Source organism: Xiphophorus hellerii, chromosome 17 (assembly GCF_003331165.1).
Source record: "Xiphophorus hellerii strain 12219 chromosome 17, Xiphophorus_hellerii-4.1, whole genome shotgun sequence".
Classification (NCBI taxonomy): Eukaryota; Metazoa; Chordata; class Actinopteri; order Cyprinodontiformes; family Poeciliidae; genus Xiphophorus; species Xiphophorus hellerii.
The window spans coordinates 13,952,030-13,958,414 of record NC_045688.1 but is presented as its reverse complement, the minus strand read 5'-3'; the positions used below and the strand labels follow the sequence as shown (position 1 = coordinate 13,958,414).

The window sequence follows — 6,385 nt, the reverse complement described above, 5'->3', positions numbered from 1 at the left end:
CTTTTGAACAATCTCCTCCAACAGTCTGCACAATGGGTGTCTCTGTGATGGCTGGTCTGAACTCCAGAATGGCAAGGCAAGAAGGAGAGAAGGTTAAACCTCCTGTGATTAAAAAGAAAAGTGGGATTCTAATAATGTCGCCATCACACCATGATGATGGCAGTTACTGTGATGTAGCTCTATAAATGTCTTTCGTTGACTTAACATATTTTCCTCTGACCACTAGCCAACAGGATGAACTATAGAGATCAAAACTATTTTAGATAGCAGATTTAGTCCTGAAGCAGTATTAACTGAATGTTGTTTTATCTACGAGAAAAAATTAGCTGTAAATTTTTTAAATGGCATACAGTATGTATGGCAGAAAGGGTTAGGGTCGATTACTTTTCACAGATTAAACATAAAAACTTGTGTTTGGCACTGTATGGTGTCGCACTTAGCACCATTGCCTTGCAGCAAATAGGTTCAATGTCCTGGTCAAAGCCTATTATTGTGGAGTTTGCATTCCCTCCTGGTGAGTGGTTAGCTTTTCTCCAGGTACTCTGCTTCACACTCTCCAAAAGCATCTATGCAAGCATAGTTGTCAGTCCTCTACAAATTTGTGATGCAACTTATGGAGGAAACTGGTGAGGATAGCCACTGCTTTGCCAAAAGGAAAAAAGGATTTCCTTTTGCCAAAATAAGGATTCCTGCAAAGTAGGGGTATGGATGTCTCTTTTTTCTGGTTTGCAAGAGAGTAATAAGTCAAAGCTTGCGAAGTGAAAAAACATGAAATTCAAGAGGGAAAGAATCAGTTAGTTATTTGAACACTAGCCAGTTGGACCTAAAATACAGAGCAATTAAATTGCAACTACTCTTTGAAGCTTTGGCTACCACCTTACAAATCACAAGCTTTAGTCAACTTTGAGTTATAAATGGGAAGCATTCAGCGGCAGACGTTCTGAGGGTCAGAGTTGTGTTGAGACTTTCCAGCTACATAATGGATGAGGATGAAAATAGCAAATTATGCAACAATATCACTTTGGTCCAATAGGTGGCGCCAAACACACAACCGATGAAGAGTGACCCACCCATCTAATTCGGAGTGGTTCATGTCAATATTCAGATATATGAAATGGGGAGGCCACCAATCCATCACAAGCCACACAGGGACTTGCACAGTAAACAGCACACAATCCTACCTTACGGAAGTTGCCGGATTACCAATTTACAATCCATGGATGCTGAGAACATGCAAACTCCATGCAGAGAAACACTGTTGTAGATTCAAGTCCAATTACTTCTTAACCAGCAGCAGGAGGATGAATATATCAGGATTGTTGTGTTTAAGAAAAAACACTTTGTAAGGGGATTGGTGCTGTGCCAATATCTAGCTGCAGACTAAGTCTTACACTGAGCTCTCCACTCTCAAGTCCCAACGGACTGAACTCTTCCTATTTTTCATCTGCAACGGAATAAGAAAAAAATCCACAGTCTGACAGCTTCTGTTTGTGAAAAAGCACAAACTGGCACTTCTCTTTGTTCGTGGTTTATCTTTACAAACATCAGGGTTAAGTGTTAAGGTTATGTTCAGTCTTAAGTTAGGTAAGTGGCCTTCTCTAGTCCATTTATTTGTGAAACAGACAGGACTGGGTCATAAAAAGAAATGTGTCCAACACCAGAACACTTCTTCAGTCAAGTGTATTTGTTTAGAACATTTAGCAACAGATGAAGGTGATTTATATGATCAGCATAATCCACAAAACAAGCAACAAACCTTACAGTTTGCCATATGCCATCATCAAGATCATCAAGAATAAGCATTGTCACACAAATCAAATATATCAGCTGTTTTTAACACAAGGCAACTCTAAACAAATGGGGTGCTAGCCTAGATTTAAACTCTGTGTTTCAGCAGTCTTTCAGTTTTCTGGAAGTTTGTTCCAGAATTTTGGTGCTTAAATACAAAATGCTGCTTCACCGTGTTTGGTTTTGAGGATGCAGAGCAGGCGAGAACCAAAAGACCTGAGTGGTCTGGAAGGTTGATACAAAAAACAACAATGGGTCTTTAATGTATTTTTGTAGCTGAGCCATTCAGTCATTTCTTAAATAATATACTAACCATGTTCAAGGTGAAACAAAATAAGAAATAGGAGAGCAATGTCCCAACGAATGGCTTGGAAATAAAGAAATCGAGATTCTCGCATTTTCAACCAAGTTCTGCAAATGTTATTTTGTCTCATAATTCATATATGGTGTTTCCCTCCCTACATCTGGACATACTATCAAGCTCATGTTTGGTCAACCTTGGGTACTGTTGTCTTGCAAGAATGACTTCAATGAAGAGAAAGGAGTAGCACTGCCACACACAAGACAGAGGAACAAAGGCTAATCGAGACACACAAAGAGTTCACTTGACAACCAGCTGACCACAACAACACAGCTACACGAGCAGCATGGAGGCAGAGAAACAAAAGACAGGACAGGGCAGACAGAGCAGCTTTCTAAATAAAACATATGCTTATCCTAGACAGAGTTCTCAGAAGGATAAAACAATAAAAGATTATGCTAAAACCGATTTTCCATACTCCCTATGATGTGTAGCACTATATACTGGTGTGCTTACAGGATTCACTGCAAATTTATTGGACATTTTCCCCTGTAAACAGCTGCAGACAGCAAGTTGTTAATTGAGAGAAGCCAGAGTGAAAAAGCCAAATGATGGGAAACAAGATCATCTGCACTGAGGATGTCACACTCATTTTAGGTTTCGCTGATCCCAAAATACTCATTAGCGCAGCTTTTAACAAAACAAAAACACAGTAGATTTAAATTGCTTCATGCATGATTAGGACAATAAGCAACAGGTTCTAAGCTGTTATTTAATAGGTAACAAAATGTACAATAAAATGAAATCGTGTTTCTCTCATTTGAAGGATAATGATAAGGTAGAGTCTTCCTGTATATGATCAAGAAATCTAACATCACTTTGGAGGAGAGCAACACCTGGCACATCTCTTTAAACCCAAGCAGCAGAGAATGTTGCCCAAAAAAGTGCAATTCGTTGGTTATCAAGTGTTTATCCAATGATTTCTGTTAAGTTGAACCAAAACAGCAATCTCCTTCTTTTCATGTCTATACTTGATGCTGTGTATAATAAACTGCCTGGCCAAAAAAAAACAAAAGTTGCCACTTGCATTTAACTAAGCAAACGAGCCTCCTAATGGATAATTACTGCATGGTGATTATGTTTCAGCTGGCAACAAGTTATTTAACCTCAACTGGTGCAAGGAGTGGCTTTTCATTTCTTGACCGTGTTGAAAGACACCTCCCATGGTTGTGGAAAAGGTGCCAGTCTGTTTGAGAAGGATCAAATCATTGGCATACATCAAGCAGAGAAAATATTTACTACTAAAAATGGGTTAAGAAGTGTCCAACACATTAAAAACTGGAAGGATGGTGGGGACCAACATCTTTGAAATGACAAAATTATAAAGAGTTACTACTTTACAAGATACAAGTATATCCCACTATTTCATAAAACTTTCTTAGAAACGTCTTCAAACACAATAAGTGGATTTGCTATCACTGTTTTCCAATTCAATAAATCTACATGGTTTGCACTTTTGCTGAAGAAACCTTTTAAAATCAATCAATAACTCTTCTTAATACTCCCTCATATGCCCAGTTCCATTGTAGAGGAAGGTACTTATCATTCTGTATTAGCAGATCTTGCACAAATAACCACGAACAATGGTTTTGAAGAGTCTCTGCCAAGGTAAGCAAATCAATCAGACAGAATCTCTTTTGTTTCCTGTGCAATACTGTGTGTTTTTTCTTTTTCTACTGTTCTTTTTGAGAACTATTAAGCTCATGAAGGTAGGAAATAAAAGCTGCTGTCACAATGAGTGTCTGGAAGTGAACCCAGCACAAGCAGCACCCTCTTATCTGAGCTCAGCAAAAGTTCCCATCGATTGGGCTGCTGATTGTGCGTCTGTCAGCCTACCTGTCCGCACACCTTAATACCCCCCACCTTGCCTCTCTCTTCTATCCATTCTCCCAAGGCCTCATTGATCAGCCTTGGCTAGGCTGCTGCCCACTGATCAGTCAGCTTGATGTCTTTTGTGTCTGGGTGGAGTGAATAAAAGTGTTGGGATAATCAAACAAGAATGAAGGCAAGGGGGTAGGTGGAGTCAGTGGTTGGCCCATGAATGCAAGACTTAATTCGATACTTTCTATGCTCAAGTTTATGAGGATGTCTGTCTTTTATCCTATTTTGTATGAAACAGAAGGTTATAAATGAAGGGAGATATTTCAACAGTGATCTGGCTTGAAATATGGAATTTGTAAAATCGGATGGTTATGATGGCTAAGTGGACACGTAATGCGATGAGGTATACTCTGGAACATACAATGTAAACGCATATTACAATCAAATGAAAATTTTAAATCAATTCTGAATTCCCAGGGCAAATTTAGATGGGTAACAAAGTATGGGGGGGAAAAAAATCTGATTCCCCCCCCCCTCTATATACAAAATCTTTTCCATATTTTTCACACTTCTCCTAGACTGAAACCCAGCCAAATGATTAAACAAAGGATCAAAAGGACGTTGATTTGGGACTCATCCCGAAGGGTTGACAAGCCCCTCAGATAAACAAGAGGCAAACTTTCGTCCAATTCCTGCTCATGCCATGAGCACCCCTTACTTTTCTTTCCAACTGTGGACACAGAGAATAATTGCATCCATGAGACTGCATAAATTAGCTGGGTGTTGTGGCAAATCTATAGGCAAGTGGATGAGGCCTAAGCAGGGGATCAGCGCCTCTCAAATTTCTGAGCAGAACCTCACAGAGAGTCACAAATGGGACAGATTGATTAGAGGGGGGCTGGATAAACTATAATTTCCCTTTCAGCCTTGTCAATAAGCATTTAATAAAGGGGGATGAAACAAAGTGGGAGGTGGTGGCTTGGGTGTTATTATGATAAGTGAAGCTTTATGAGGATATTCTGTAGCAAGGTGACAGAGGGGAAAATGGTACTGATGGAGGCACAGATTGACGATGCATATGCAGAATAATGCGCACAATCGTGGGAAGGAAATATTCAACCAGATGGTAACCTGAAGAGGCAGTGCATAAATGCATTTATTAGCAGCCAGACAATTCCACAAAAATTAGGTTCAGGGAAAAATAGTTTACAGCCTGATATTGCCCAATCAAAACACATACATATTCTGATATTCACAAATAACTTGTGAATAAGTTATTGTCACATGAAAGCTGACTCCTGGCTTGCTGCGACAGCAGAAGAATTTCTAATCAATCTTTTAAAAACTGAAGACATAAACAAGCATTTACCCAGTTTGGAAGCCCCCAGTGTGGCTGGGGATTGGTAGGTTTTCCTTTCCGTCCTCCATGTTTTCAGTCAATTCGTGCCTTAGATAAAAAGAGCTTAGAAAGATTATCCCCCTGGCTTGCATGCCATTATCATTAATCAGTGTGTTATTGACTGCTCTGTCCTTTCCTGTTTCAAGTTCAGGCCTCCCTTAATCCACAGATTCTGCCCAGAAGACACACACCTGACTCTGGGAGGCCCAGCGCAGCTTGAACCACGTCCACCCTTGCAGGCATAAATCGATTCGCAGTGAGCCCCCTCTCCAATCAAAATGCCCAAACATTGTGACTGCCGATGTAAATTCTCCTCCTTACAGTATCTGGAGACTTGTTCCTGAGAATCTGCTGCAAAGGCCAAAAGAAATTAAGCTTATTATGTGTTCATTTTCACGGAAATCTGTATCTAAAAGGCATGTGTCAGACACAATTACAGAATTAAATACCCTAAATTACAATTTAAAAGTTGCTGGTTTAAAGAAAAATGTAAAAAGTACATTTAGTTAAAATCTAGTTAAATACTGGAAAATATTGTGCTGATTTGAGGAGCCTCTGGTGTATCTGTTCAGCTTTACTTTGTCTTGATGTTATATTGCATTGAATAAGTTCAGTGTTGTGCAGATGGCTTCAGTCATTCATTTACTTTATTTATAGGTTGGTTGAAAAAACTTCTCGTTATTTTTTTCCACGTATGCTTCAGTCATTGTTTCCACTCACCTCCAGTCCAGTCCAGACCATTAAGAGACTTTTTAAAACATAACTCTGACCTAGGAATTATTTGGTGGTTAAAAGTGCTTTTAAAAATCAAGGACTTCACAATTTAAGAGTCAATTTGAAGAAGCACATTTTGACATTTCTTTCCCAGCAGAATGCCACAGCACAAATTATTATTGTTTTAGCTGATTACATGCACATACATAGTATATTGAGTTATTTTAACAAGAACGTTGCATTAACTAGCATTCATTTTTATAGCCTAGCTCTTACCCTAAACCTAACCATTACCGGTGCAT

General features: G+C 39.2%; 1 long non-coding RNA gene across 1 annotated transcript; it reads left to right on the top strand.

Annotated features, from left to right (window-relative positions):
* Positions 1-2,031: 2,031 nt before the first annotated feature.
* Positions 2,032-3,439, top strand: LOC116737146 (uncharacterized). The gene is made up of 3 exons (XR_004342744.1): positions 2,032-2,043; positions 2,841-2,846; positions 3,304-3,439. It is a non-coding gene; the product is annotated as an uncharacterized LOC116737146 (long non-coding RNA).
* Positions 3,440-6,385: the final 2,946 nt, after the last annotated feature.